Source organism: Pseudonaja textilis, chromosome 2 (genome assembly GCF_049901715.1).
Source record: "Pseudonaja textilis isolate UNSWEBS1 chromosome 2, rPseTex1.2, whole genome shotgun sequence".
NCBI lineage: Eukaryota > Metazoa > Chordata > Lepidosauria > Squamata > Elapidae > Pseudonaja > Pseudonaja textilis.
In genome coordinates, this window is record NC_141991.1 from 132701464 (window position 1) to 132716751 (window position 15288).

Below are 15288 nucleotides of genomic sequence, written 5' to 3' on the forward strand. Positions count from 1 at the left end.
ATTTGGGTGTAGACCATCTTTGAAGCAAAAAAAAAAAAATTAAGCTAACTTTTAGTGAGATACTTTGATTGTGTGATTTGCTCCATTTCTATCCATATTTTGCTACTTATCCTGTTTTTAAAACCACAGTCTAAAATAAAAGATTAGAAGAATGTCAATTAGTCCCCAACATACAGACCAGCATCCCCAACTAGTGTTTCCCTTCATATTGGACTTCAAATCCCAGAATTCTTGGCCAACGCTTCTGAGGATTCTATCAGAACTCAGAACATTCTTGATTTGGAACTACTGAAAATGTGACCTAGCATACTGCCACGGAGAGAACAACTATTTCACACAGACTTTAATTAAAGGTTTTATTTTATAGTTTCCAAATTTAACAAACTTTATATTGGTCAATGACAAATTTACTGCTATAAATGCCAGTACAGCAAAACTTAATAGGACCAAACTGAACATTGTTCATGAATTCTATCTAAGAATTTAGCTACAGCGCACTCTTTCATCTCATATTAAATGAAATGTTTTGGCAAGGGTATCTGTTAAAGCTAAGTTAAAGAGCATTTGCTTTATAGAAGTTCTCAGGTGCAGTCTTCCAGCAACTCTGTTTCCAGGTGCTCAAAGACAGTTGCATTTGAGAGCCATCCTGTGATTAGAGAGCACAACACTAGGGAGATCAATGGCCTGACTTTACAAGGCAACTGCATGACAACTCATAGATTAAAGATGATTTAATGATTAGTTGAGATCAGTGGAACAACTGCAATTTTTTCCCCAATAATCTGGTGTTGCAGATTGTAATAAAGACCTACTATGTGCCACCGTCCCTGGATCACAGCCAGCCAATTACATTTTAAGAATATTACCGGTACCAGTCTACATATTTTAGACCATTCAGTTAATCAAATAAACCCAATGTCATTTTTCAGTCAACTGAAAAATCAAGAATTAGTTTGTTTGAGACCTAGGCTGAGTCATGAACCAAAATAATCAGCTGAAATCCTTTGGGTTAGACAAGTCATTGACTTTCAGATTTACTTCCATTTCTGCAATGTGGGATGAAATAAAATGGATCTATACAGCCGCTGTATTAGAGATATGCTTAATATAACTGGCATTACTTAATACTACCTTAGATGGACAAAAATAGCTTCTGCTAGGAAAGAAGGTGTTTTAGCCAAATGAATCAACTATGCAGTATCCTTGTAATTAACACAATCCTATTTAATAACCAAATAAACTTCCTGAACACTTTATGTGACAGCTAGCTAGAATCGCACTGTTTTAAAATGTGTATGTGTGTGTTTCCCTGTGGTATGTGTTTAGCTGATTTTCAATTTTTTTTCAGGGGTTGACTAAGCCCCAAAACTTCTAATAATTTTTTGTTCAACAAAGCAAATAAACTTTTTTCTCTCCCTTGGAACACCTAAGTCTAATGTCAAGAATGCAACCCTGACTAATGAAATGTCACTATTTTGCCTCTATATTTCATTTTTCCAAGGTTACACATTTAAGCCTTGAAGGAAGGGAAAGTCTGTATCTAGATTTGTTAAAATGTGAAACATAACCTTACTACTGCACCTATTTCCAGTCTGTATTACTCAACTCTTTTTAAAAAAAACCAAACTTCAAAGAACTTGTGATAAAAAAACAACAGCAACCTCTATGCTTGATGCTGGTTTTATTTTAGAGTCAATTCTTAGTCACATTTTTAATTTTAAAAAGGTTGCTCTCAACTTAACCTTTCAAATCTTCAAACTTTACACTTTTAGGTTACATCAGCTCCTAGCTTTTAGTATATTTTTAAGTTTAAAAACAAGGCTGTAAACAGAACAGCTAAACGAGAGAAAGAAAATACCTACAGCCAGTAAAATCTGAAAATAGCCCTGAACCAGGATTTTTGTCCTCAGATGAAACCTAAATATTTGTGAATACGGTGGTTGAGAAGTTGGTTTTTTCCGGGAGGTTTTTACTACTCTCTCCAGAAGCAGGGGTGTGGTGATCTTTCAGAATGAAATATTTTTTTTCTGGATACAACATTTCTCTTTCAAAATCAGATTGGAGAAACATTTGCAGTTTCTCTAATCAATGGGGGTGGGGGGGTGGGGGGAGAGTTATGCCCATCCATTACATTAGGAAATTGAATAATGGTTTTAAAAATAAAAATAAAATCTGCCTTCATGACAAACTAAACACAGATGACACTCAGGCAGTTCAGAAAGGAGACATTCAAACATCAAACAGACTTTTTTCAAAAGTTGGGACGAAATAACCTGGATCAGTCTGCTGCTAACCTTTGATACAGCCTCTTCAAGTTGTCCACATTCCCCCAGCTTTAAGTTGCAGCTTTCCAACTTCTGAAATTTAAAAGCCTGCCTGCCATGGTTCTTTCATTAAAAAAAGAAACGAGGAGGAAAAGAGAAGAAGGCAAATAAAGTAATAGCTGCTTACTTTTCCCAGGTCCTTGAGGTTTGGACTTTACTTCCCACCTGGTCTGAGGAAAACTCCAGATTGCTTCAAGTCAAGACTCACTAGGGCCCCTGATCGCACCCAGCAAGAAGGTTACCTCGAGCAGTGGCGTTGCCATCTCTGTCCCAGCCTGAGGGATTTGCTGCAGGTTTTTTTTTTTTAGGAGGAAGGAGAGAGACAAGCAAAAAAAAAAAAAGAAGAGAGAGAGAACGGGTTGGTCTGTAGTTAGAAGAGACTGGGGGTGGGGGGAGAAGAGAAGAGAGAAAGAGAGCTCCTCTGCTTTACAGGATCCACCCTCTAATTACAGCCTGGGAGCCTTTGAGGACCCGCTAGTATCCAGTAAAGGAGGAGGGACTGTGGCAGTGGTGGTGGTGGTATGGGGGGGGGGGAAACAGTCAACATCTTCAAGAATGAGTGGCTTCTCCTATTCTCCCCCCTTCTCAGACTTTGGAGGGTGAAAAAGAGGAGGGGAACAGGGATAGAAAGAGATTAAAAAGAAGAAAGGGGAAAAAAAACAAAGCACAGGAAGGAATAAAAAGGAAGCCAAGGGGGGGTTGTGGGGGGGTGTAGAAATTTAAGAAGGAACTCCCTGGAAGGAAAAAAAAAACACAAGATCTCTGTGACACATACGCACAGAGACATACATATATAGCTCTTCATAGGCTGGTCCAGTGGCCAGCTGGTACACTGGATATTTCAAGATCTAAGTGCAGTAGGAAGTCAGGTAAGGCAGCTTTAGCAACGGGTGACATTAAATCCACGTGGCACCAAGCAAAATGCCCTTCTTGGAAGAAGCGGGAGTTCTAATCTGGAGCCCTCAGTGGTTCGGGACTATAACTCCCCCTCCGAGTGTGATCAGTGATCAGAAAGTATAAGAGGCACACTGCAACTTATGCCCTGCCATTCTCTGAAAGCTCAAGGTGGCTTATATGTGAGGGAAGTCGTAATTTTTACCAATGGAACAGCTTGCCCTGGTGGGAGCGCCATCACTTGAGACCTTCAAGAAGAGATTGGACTGCCATTTATCAGAAATGGTGTAGGGTCTCCTGCTTGGGTGGGGGGTTGGACTAGATGACCTATAAGTCCCTTCCAACTCTGATTATCTGTTATCCCCAGCACAAAAAAACCTGGGAAGTAGGCTGAGCTGACCCAAAGTGAGCAATATAGATGAGTGGACAGGACACCATTTGATTTTCTTGTCCAGCACCAAATCAGGCTTGCTTGGAACTCCTTGGCGTTCTTAGTGGGAGGAAATTTTAAAAAACCATGGCCACAAACAATAACTTGTGTCTTAGCAGATATTATTCGACGCCAAGCCCCATCAGCAGTAGCCAGCATGGGGAGGGACTTGAAACCAGTCCAACAATATCTGAAAGGTTACATGTTGCTCACCCAGTAAGGAATTTTAAAGTGGTCTTCTGAGATTTACTCTAGGTCAAGCTACATCTTTCCTGATGTCTATATCTATGTAGGTTCTGGGAACTGCTTTTTAAAAAATGACAATTCAAAGATCCTACTGCTGGGTGCATCTTCCATGAAACCAATGACATAATCCTAGATGCAGATGAATAGAAAACTAAACCCCATGCGTTCAGTGGGCTTACTGCCAGGGAAGTATTTGCTTATTCTGCATAAGATTAAACAAAATAATGAATGGGCACTTTTTTATTTCTATTGATATAAATCTCTTGTAGTAAATAGACCATACGGGTGTTATCTGTCAGTGACAATATTGAGAAACTGTTCTAGCTGTTTCACTTAGATTTTACCAAAGTTTCATAAAATATAGAACCCTTCAGCATCTCTTCCAAGTTTTTGCAGTGCTGCTTCTGTTCCCTCATCTTTCTTGAGGATCTAAATCCCCAACTTCCTTTCTCTTGTAGAATTTCTGAGCATCTCCTAGCGTTGATCCCTTTGTTTGTGGCCAATGGCAATTCTCCAAGGGAAGAATTAAGGATGGAAAATCCCTGACATAACCTGCTTATAGCTGATAGTCCAAGGGACGTTCTAGCAACATCCACTACCTAGGAAACTTGGATGGGGATATCACTATTAGTTTGGCTACCCCTTAATTGCCATTAAGATACTTACTAATTATTTGAAAAACAGATTAAGAAACATACACAGCTAACATACATACGCACACTTGAGACTGTAATTTGTTTGGGTCTCCAACATTCTCTGTCTCTATTTTCCAATTTAATTAAGAAAAACAAAACAAAACTTGAGATTTCAAACATCTGAGAAATACTGCTTAGTCAGAAATTTTTCCATTTCTCCTGAGTACATCTTCTCTGTCTCTTAACCACCCGAATAATCTTTGAGCAAAAACAAAATGATGGCCTGCTATGAAACCTGTTTACAGATAATGGATGGTAGCAATTCTTCAAAGTTTGTCTAAGACTGAATTTTCTCAGTCCTTTTATTCTAAACTAAAACCAAATCTTTCAAATGAGATATTTACAAAACTAGGAATTTGCAAAGCTGAAAAATGCTTGTACGCTTCAGATAATTGAAAAGGTGGGCTCTATCCCAGCAATTATCCAGTTTAATCATTCCTGTTCAGTAGAGTACATACAAACAAAATAAAATTCAACAAGGACAAAACATACGGTAAAGAATAATTGATTGCACTACGTACTACAGGTAGTCCTTGACTTAAACATTCATTTAGTGACTGTTCAAAGTTACATTGGCCCTGAACAAAGCTACTTATGACTGTTTTTCACACTTAACAACCGCTACAGCATCTTCATGGTCATGTGATTAAAATTCAGACATTTGCCAAATGATCCATATTTATGACGGTTGCAGTGTCCTGAGGTCACGTGATCCCCTTTTGCGAACTTCTGACAAGCAAAGTCAATGGGGAAGCCAGATTCACTTAACAACCATATTACTAACTTAGTAACTGTTAAGTTGTTAACAACATTTAACAACTGGGGCAAGAAAGATTGTAAAACGGGGCAAAACTCACTTAACAAATGTCTCAGCAACATTAATTTGTGGCTAAATTGTGGTTGTAACTTGAGGACTACCTGTAAAGAATATTTGATAAGTGTTAATGGCGTCATACAAATCTATGCAGATACCATAGTCAATAACGAATATGTAGGCCTGCAAACTGGCGGACCTCCAGATGCTTTGGATTACACAATTCCCATTATCTCCAGGCAGTATGACGAAAAGTTGTTATTCAACATCTTTAAATTGCAGTAAGGCACATAATGCTGCCCTCAGAGATCTTGGATAAAATTCTGCCAACTATTTTCAGTGAGAACATTGCACCCCCACCCCACCCCTACCCCTACCCCCCCAATATACAGTAGTTTAGAGGAATGAAGGAACATGTCTAGAAAAGAGCAAATTGGGAAAGCCAGTTTGGAAAATCTGAGGAGGGATGGTATTGTCTTCCTACGCATTTGAAGATTTTCATCTATGGGATTGTCATCTTGCTCATCTATTGTAGTTATTTTTCTAGTGAAGTTTCCTCCATCATTTCTGAGGAATCTCACAATACCAACAGTGTCTTTGTAGTTCAGGGTTGAACTGTGAAGTCCTTGGTGCTCTTTGAGCTGGGTTGTTTTCTTGCAGACATTTCATTACCCCTCTAGGTAACATCTTCAGAGCTAGAAGAGAGTGGTGTTTACTTTCTGCTTATATACAGTGGCTTGCACCGTTAGTGTTTGTGGGAGTGTTGTTTTCTTCTTGGTTGTTCTTTGATTAGGATATTGTTTCCTGCTTGTTTGTTTGATTGTATGTCTGAGTTGGCAGTTCTTTCATTGGGGCATTATTATTGCTTTATTCTTGGTCTGGTGCTATTCTCTGCTTATCTGAATGTTCGTTGCTGGTGCAAGCCCCACACCCTTCTAGCACTGAAGATCTTAACTAGTTAGGTAATGAAACATCTGCAAGAAAACAGTCAAGCTCAGAGAGGACCAAGGACTCCACAGAATGTCACAATTTCTTATGAGTCATAGTGCAACATCTGAGTTCTTTCAAAAAAACTGTAGGTATCTCTCATTAAAATCTTGTAGTGGAATTCCCCAGAGATCTCAGAGGACTTCTGCTAAGTTGCTTTTCAACTAAGCCGACTCAAAGTATAAAATAGATTCATAATGTTCCATATTAGCAGGCTTGAAACCCTGCATTCCTATTGGTCCACAAAGACAGCTACCTGGACGGCTGTGATTGGCTCGCTAGGAGTCTACCGCGATTGGATGAAACCAATCACGGGAAACTCAAAGCGATGTCATTGGCTGCCTAGCCGCGGCCAGCTCTATAAAAAGAGCCGCCGCGAGCGCTGATCTTTTACTTGGGACTAGACTATAAAATAAAGAGCTGTTGTTCACTTAACCTGAGTCTCTCGTCTCTATGAGCCCGACCTGCTGAACTTAACACATAAGATGCAATTTTTAGTCAGACAACTGTTTAAGATGATGGAAAGCCAGGTCAATTCAAAAGCTGGCAATAGTAGAGCGGACTTCAGCTCCCAGAATTCTTCAGCCAGCAAAGCAAAGCAAAGCAAAGCAAAGCAAAGCAAAGCAAAGCAAAGCAAAGCAAAGCAAAGCAAAGCAAAGCAAAGCAAAGCAAAGCAAAGCAAAGGAATTCTGGGAGTTGAAGTTCACAAGTCTTCAAGTTGCCAAGGTTAGAGACCCCGGCTCGAGAGCTTTGCCATTTTTACTGCTTCAGCATCACAAGTTATAAGGAAAGATTCAGAAAGCAGCCAGACCTATTACCTTTATCTAGAAGCCAGTGTGTGGCATGGATAATGTAGTATTAAATATATCTATCTTGGAAAAAATATATTTTAGAGGAATACATTCAAATTAGAAGAAGGTAGATTTTAGTCCAGAAATAACTTTCCTTTATATAATTTGCGAGATAGTAGATCTACTGCTGGATCTGTCAATTATTTATAGTGGATGATTTGTAGCTAGATCAGTTTCTTTCCTACTACCAAATGATTAACAATGAAAAGTGTATTTCTCCTCTATTAGAAAATAACTCATGATGTTCATTTCAGGGGTGGGGTTCTACCGGTTCGCACCTATTTGCTAGAACTGGTTGTTAACATTCTAAGCAGTTCAGAGAACCAGTTGTTAGAAGAAATTACTGGCCTAATCCTGTAAGGAAGGCAGGAAGGAAACATTCTGGTGTTGCTTACAGAAACTGCCTCTCTGTTAACCCTTATTACGTTCTTGGCAGGACTAGACTTCCTGCCTCTGGAACTTCTCTGGAGTTTTTTTTTCCTTCCCTTGCTTGTGTGGAGTGACCATTCAAAGTTACAATGGCACTGAAAAAAATGATTTATGACCATTTTTCACACTTATGACTGTTGCAGCATCCCCACAGTCATGAGAGGCCAGGTGAGGAGATGCGTGCCTCGATGTGAGTGATGTTGAGTTGACCACACCCAGCCAGTCACATGACCACCAAGCCACGCCCACCAATGAAGCCTTGCCAACAGAACCAGTTGTTAAAAAATTTGAATCCCACCCCTGGTTCACTTGTACATGTGAATGCGCCAGAAAGTTGGGCTCAGATCCTCAGACACCAGATTTCACCTCACTCTACTAAGTGGATATTAGAGATTTGTGTTTGTGTGTGTGTCTTCAAGTCAGTGGTGAGGGTCTGGACCAGTCCCTGCAATCTTGGCAAGTGGTTTGTCATTGCTCCCTTCCTAGGGTTGAGAGAATGGGACCAAGGCCACTTAGCTGATTTCATGCCTATAGCAAGACTAAAACTCACAATTTCCCAGTTTCTGGCCTGATGCCTTAACTACTGCACCAGACTGGCTACATCAAACAAAAATATCACAAAGCCAGGCTAAAATCCACCTTCATTTGATGTAGTGGAATTGGACTTAGTGTGTAATGAGGGATTAACTTTATCCCAGGATATGCAGTTATCCTTTTAGCCTTTGCAACAGCCCTTGAGGTAGATTAGGCTGAAGAAAAATGATTGAATCCACATGACCTAATGAGGATAAATAGTAAACAAAGATTAGAACTGGAACCTTGTCCAATAGTAACGTACCTATCATTGCACATGTTGGTTCTCAGAGTTTGGGTATCATTACTATAAACTGTAATGCAATTATATTTGGGGACAGCTTTAGTTATTTATTCAAGTCATGCTCTTTTCTTTATGCTCAGATGAGCATTCAAATCAGTTAGCAAAATTAAAAGCTAATAATCTAAATTATATTATTTTCATAGATAAAAGCCTGGAAAAATTCATGGATTTCTAAACGTTGAGAGAATGAAGGCCAAATGCAGCTATGAATTTCATAATCTGGAAAGAATCCAAGGGATTGTCTCCTATAGTATGAGTGAGACAAACTCAGCAGGAGTATCTTTCAGGAGGGCTACCCTTTCAGGCTCATATTGGGAAGTTATTCAGTTAGTTAGTTATATCCCACCTTTATTATTTTTATAAATAACTCAAGGCAGAAAATTTAGTGAACCTGATACCCCTTCTTCTCCTGTTTTCCTCACAACATCAACCTTGTGAGGTAAGTTGAGCTAAGGGAAAGTGACTGGCCCAAGGTTACCCAGCTTGTTTTCATATCTAAGGTGGGACTAAAGTACACAATCTCCTGGTTTCTAGGCCAGCACCCTCATTTACATTAAACTGGCTCTATGCCTAGAATATTCAAGAGTCAATATGAACCCTAATAATTATTCCTGACAACCAATTAACCACCAGGGCAGATCTTACAGTACTTCTAAATTGTTCAGATCTCAGGTGGCCTATATACAGTACTTCTTAATAGACTAATTTCTGCAGTATACACCAACTGCAAATTTTGGTTCTTTTCAAGGGCAGTAAGTGGATTTTACTCTGCTTGTCATTGCTGACTGTAGGGAGGAAATGCTCATTTCCGTTTCAAGGCCATTGAGCCAACGCTATCCGAAGACATTTCTACAGTCATGTGGCCAGCATGACATCAGAGAGCACTGTTACCTTCTCACTGAAGTGGGATCTATTTATCTACTCACACTTGCATGCTTTCGAACTGCTAGGTTTGCAGGAACTGGGACAAAGACAGGAGCTCACCCTGTTGCATGGCGCTTGGGTCTCGAACCTGGGCTGCCAGTTTTCCAGCCAACAAGCCTATTAACTTCACTGCCACCATTTGCTCGGGTATTTTCCCACGTCATAGTAGTTGTGCTTTTAAAGTACAGAAGCCTGATGATGGCAGATGAGATTCTGGTGAAACGTCACTACAACTTTAAAAGCACAACTACTATGACGTGGGAAAATACCCGAGCAAAGCCAAATGCCATACATGTAAGTACCCGCGAAAACTTAAGAAAACATATATATATATACACACACACACATATATGTATATATATATGTATATATGTATGTGTGTGTGTGTGTGTGTGTGTGTGTGTGTGTGTGTGTGTGTGTATATATATATATATATATATATATATATATATATATATATATATATATATATATATATATATATGAAATAGGTCCAAATAATCACTATCTTCCAGATGTGTCTAGGGCTGATTATTTTTATTTTTTAAAAATCATAGAATATGTAGTCAGAGTAAGTTCTGTCATTTCAGTGTGAACCAAAAGCCATATTCATCTGCCTATGAGAGTTGCTATGTATCGGCATCACCGACCGATATAAAGTTTCTTCCCTCTCATTTTTATGATCACCCTCATCCTCTATGCCTGACATAGGAGACCTTGCTGTGGAGCCAATGAGCCTTCCCTTTGCTTGGATTTTCTCCTTAGTTAGGAAAAGAAAAAGCCACTAATTAAAGATACGGCAGTTCTTGTGGTCATTTGGAGTCTGCGCTTTACTAACATTTGGAAGTGTTTAGTTTTTTGTGCATCTGAAGTCGAAGGGGGAGGGCGGGAGAGAGAACAGTGATTGGTGGAAGAAAAAAAATCAAAGATCATAGTGGCATGTGCTCCTGACCTCAAATTGATTTTCCAGCATGACATTAAAGACCTTAAAACACACACACACACAAGCCAGAAAGGCAGAAATGGGGACTCTCAGCCCAGGAACACATTTACAAAATGCAATCTTTGCTACTAGAGTTCAGGAACTGAAGGTACACAGTCCACTCAACATTTTCTAGATAAAAGAGTTTTCTATTATATGGATAATAAAGGATTGTGGGGAGAAGGAGAGTTTGGGCTCTTTGACCATTGACAGCAACACATATTTTGGTTGTTTTGTGTACTGTAAATTAATCCTGATATTCCTCCACAATCTCTTCCAGAGCAGCTAGCTGGTTTCAAGTCCCTGTTGAGTTTCGTGGCTCAGGAGAGATTCATATTCAAACCAACATTGAATAAATCCACTTTCTTCATTTCTAAACCATACTAAATTTAAAAGTATCTTCTCTGTTCAAAGTACTTGTGTATTTTCCAGAATGGAATGAGGATTCAAAATTGAAGTTGGAAAGATCGGAGAAATAATGTTTTGATTTTATGCCTCCTTGACCTTGGAAGAGAAGAGAATTAGCATGCCTATTCCTTAATGGAACAAACCAGGCTCTGTTCTGTTTTAATAATCTCTATGCTCATAAAACATAGAGTCTATCATAATAGAAGTGCTCTTATAAACATGTGGCTTGTTCCAAAATTAGCATCAAGATTATTACTAGACTTCTTAAAATAGGGCAAATAGAACTTTTTAGGAAAACAGCTAAGGATGTTCCTGGGCATCTCACCATTGTTATTTGTTTCAGCATAAATCCAGTGGGAAGGGTATGTGGTAAGAACTAAACTTGGGGTAGGGCTTCTATTTGGAGTGGCAACAAGGAAAATTCTGGAATGAAGCACAAGCACTTAAAGTCAACTGCTGGGAAGGACAGATTCAGAAGAGCACAGAAAAGTTGCTACGTAGCCCGACCTAAAAGAATGCTTTTCTCTTTTCTCTCTCCTCCTTCCATCGAAGAAAGAAGTAGTAAACTGGTTTTTCTTCAGATCTATCTGCTCATCGATCTAGTACATATCTATCCTGAAAGCAAAATGAAGAGAGAAGAGTAATGAACAGAGGCTATTCCTAGTTTAAATCGCTCCTTTTAAAACTAGGCTGATAACATTGTTTATGTTAAAAAACCATGATTTTAATTCTAGGTTCTAATTACTTTGTTGTGTAATGCAGATCTACTTATGGGCTGCAAGGTACTTCTGAATAATTGATGCTTCAGGGTGCACAGTCCCTGTTGACTTGAGAGGTGAAATGGTGCCTTTGCAAGTCTTAAGGCATGCTTATTGTCCCTTAGAATACTGCCAAACCTTCAATAAAATGGAGAAAATAGGTCAAACATTAACTCCTGCCACTATAGAGTGCTCTGAGCATCAGAAAAAAAAACCACACTGCATGTGTGTCATTGTCCCACATGTTTTTTTGCACTCTTTATCGACAGTTTAAGAACCTGCAGCAGCAGGGTATTGGTGTTCCAGACATGAATGTGTGGTTTATTTTTATTTAGGAATTTATATGTAGTGCATAGTTCCTCGAAATAAATGGTCTCTGCAGTTACATATACCAATTCGTTTTCCGAAGATTGTTATTCTCTCCACCTAGTTCTGAAGGGCCACAGTCACAAGTCAATGGTGGAACACATTTTCATGCCAATGTTCTCAGTTTCTAAGTCCAGGGCTGGGAAAGACCTGTGGAATCCAAATTTGGGGGATTCTGCCAGAATCCAGTTGAACACGTTGTGTAATCATCCAGTTGAACACATTGTGTAATTGTATAATCTATATCCAAAACAAATAATAATCTAAAAATTATAATGCTCTTTCCCCTCCTTTTTCCTTTTAATTGTCTTTTTGTTTTCACACTATATCAGGAATGTATTTTAACTAATATTTGATGTAAGATAATGTATTTTAACTAAGATCTGAGGCATCGCCAAACAAGGAAAATGTATCATCAAATAGAAGGCGCTGATTTTCATAAAATATACAATAATTGTACTGGTCTTGAACTACATTAAATAAAGATCTGTTGATTGATTGATGTGCAATAATTGATATACCATACTTTATGAGGAAGAATAGTGATAAGGCAGCCTGTGTACCTAATTAGTCTGCTGTCTTTCCCCATCTTTCCTTCATAATTATTTATATTATTCTTTAAAAGAGATTCAGGCAGAGCTTTAAGACATCCTATATATAAAATGCAGGAAAAGGAAAAAAGCCAAAGGCATGTTAGAGAAGGGGAAAAATAGATCTTATTCTAGAACGTAATCCTGAGGCTAGAGTTTGTGGATCTTTGCTCTAGGGCTTTGCAATGAAATAGTAAAAACTAAGAAGAGTTACTACAGCAGATTTAGAAGTTATTAATAGCATCTCAAACAATTTGTGCCCTCAAAAACTTCTGGTATTAAACAACAGATATAAAAGGTTTTAGAAGTTGCTGAAATAGCAAAACTCACAGGATGCTTGCACATTTTTTTAAATAGGCAGAAAATGTGCTCTATGCTTAATAAAATCATGATCTCGTATTATTATATTCTATAAAGACTGGAATTTGGAGAATATAAATAATAAAATTTTCCACAATGCAATATATGCAGCTATTTTGTATCATTTAAGTGGAATAATATACTTTACTTTTATTATTTTTCCCTACATAATTGCATTGAGTGAATTTTATTTAATATACATTTTTCTCATATATAAGAAGAAACAGGCTGAGGAACTATTTTTCATCTACCAATCTGACTCTAGAGCAACTGCTGTGATACTGGGAGAGATTCAAACTGTTTAATTCCCCCTCAATCCTCCCCCATCTTAGCCAGCATCCATCTGGTGTAATCAGCCAAGCAATGGTTTACAGACAGAAGGAGATAGGGATAAAATCTGTTGAGAAACAAGATGCACCTTATGGATCCTAGAAGAAGTACAGTGGGTGCGACAGTAGGAGGCCAGGTTGGAACCATCATTTCATTTCCCACAATGTTCTCACATATCCCCACAATGCCTTCACATTTGGTGCATTGTGGGAAGTCAGAATGGTATCCCCCAAAATTAGACAGCTTCTTTATAAAGAGTACCAAGAAAATTGTAAATGGTAGACTTTCCTAAGTCTCTGTCCTCAGCCCCATAGCATTTTATAGGCTTAATAAAGTCAAAGAAGAAGCATTCTTTTATAAAACTGATAATTCTTTCTTCACTCTGATTGACCCATTTGCTTGAAGCATGCAATTAGCTTCTTGCACTTTAATATAAAAGCTATAAACTGATTTAGCTTGAAAGGATATTATTTTTATACTCTAGGTGTGGCCTTAGTAAGACCACACCTAGAGTACTGCATCCAGTTTTGGTCACCACATTACAAAAAAGATGTTGAGACTCTAGAAAAAGTACAGAGAAGAGCAACCAGGATGATTAGGGGACTGGAGGCTAAAACATACAATGAATGGTTGCAGGAACTGGGCTTGGCTAGTCTAGTAAAGAGAAGGACTAGTGGAGACATGATAGAGGTCTTCCAATATCTGAGAGGCTGCCACAGGGAGGAAGGGGTCAAGCTATTTTCTAAAGCCCCTGTAGACCAGACAAGGAATAATGGGTGGAAACTGAACAAGGAGAGATTTAACCTGGAAATAAGGAGAAACTTTCTGACAAGTTAGAGCAGTCAACCAATGGAACAGCTTGCCCTTGGAAGTTGTGGGAGCGCCATCACTTGAGACCTTCAAGAAGAGATTGGACTGCCATTTGTCAGAAATGGTGTAGGATCTCCCGCTTGGGTAGGGGGGTGGACTAGATGACCTACAAGGTCCCTTCCAACTCTGATTATCTGTTATTTCTTTTCCCTGCCAAGAGCATAAAGACAGATAATGAATATAAGATTCTGCTAGAGACATTTGTAGGAATGGGCTACATGAAATGCTAGTTAGAGGCAACTACTTTATGGAGCAAATACAGTGAAAACAAGTAGTTATAGTCAGATGTATAGCACTAATAATAATATTACAAAACTGTACTTATCATTTGGGACAGAAATTGTTTCTCATAATGATTGAGCAGGTTCATTATGATCCAGTTTCTAAGGGCAATTATGGATTGATTTTTATAGCAGTCCCAGCTTCAGTCACAGGAATTTATGGAGGGCCACATGGTTTTTCTCATCTATTTGCAGCTTTCATGTTCTTCTATTATTGCTTCCAAATGATATCTACCATAAAAAACCCACGAGACTAAAAGAATCAGTATTGTTTGGTGTTGAAGGTAGGATCTACATTTTTTGGAGGCATTTTAAATATTTTCTGAGGTGGGATTAGATTTTTCACAGGTGTCCTTTTACCATTTTCATATTTTATGTGTAGTTTGAAGGAAGTGAAAGATTATCTCATCTCTGATTTAGACTTAATAAATATAATAATTTAGTTAAACCATAATGTTATGTTAAAAGTCTCACAGACATAGGACGATAGGAAGCTATGCTAAATGGTTGTGGTTAAATGAAGATAACTTTTTAAATCTACTTGATCATTAAAACCTCCATGGTAACTTTGATTTGTTTTTTGGTTCAGAAAAATCAACCTTTCACCATGATGAATCTAGGCAAATGAAGTCATAACTGTATATGTCCTACACTTGGTTGAGATTGTAACCCTTCAGGTGTCCTACCAGAGACAGAAGCAGGTATCCCTTGCTATAATCCTCATTTGCATTAGAGAGGCACCTTGTAGGATTGCTTGTTATGGAACCATTCTGCTTGAATGCTTTCTCTCCTCAGGTCCTGTTTCATTATGCCAACACCATGGCAACAAGGTCCTGAATGAGAAAATCTTGGGCCAGATTGCTATTTTTGGA

The 15288-nt window shown here is 38.5% G+C and overlaps 1 protein-coding gene across 5 annotated transcripts in view; it reads right to left on the bottom strand.

The window, feature by feature from the left end:
- SP7 (Sp7 transcription factor) overlaps positions 1-15288 on the bottom strand; it is a 111750-nt gene that overhangs the window by 39141 nt on the left and 57321 nt on the right. Inside the window, exon 6 of one of the 5 annotated variants that reach the window (XM_087925330.1) lies at positions 2452-3058. The exons of the other annotated variants lie outside the window; for them this stretch is intronic. The gene's annotated coding sequence lies outside the window, so the exon portion shown is untranslated. The remainder of the gene's footprint in view (positions 1-2451; positions 3059-15288) is intronic. 5 annotated transcript variants of the gene reach the window in all.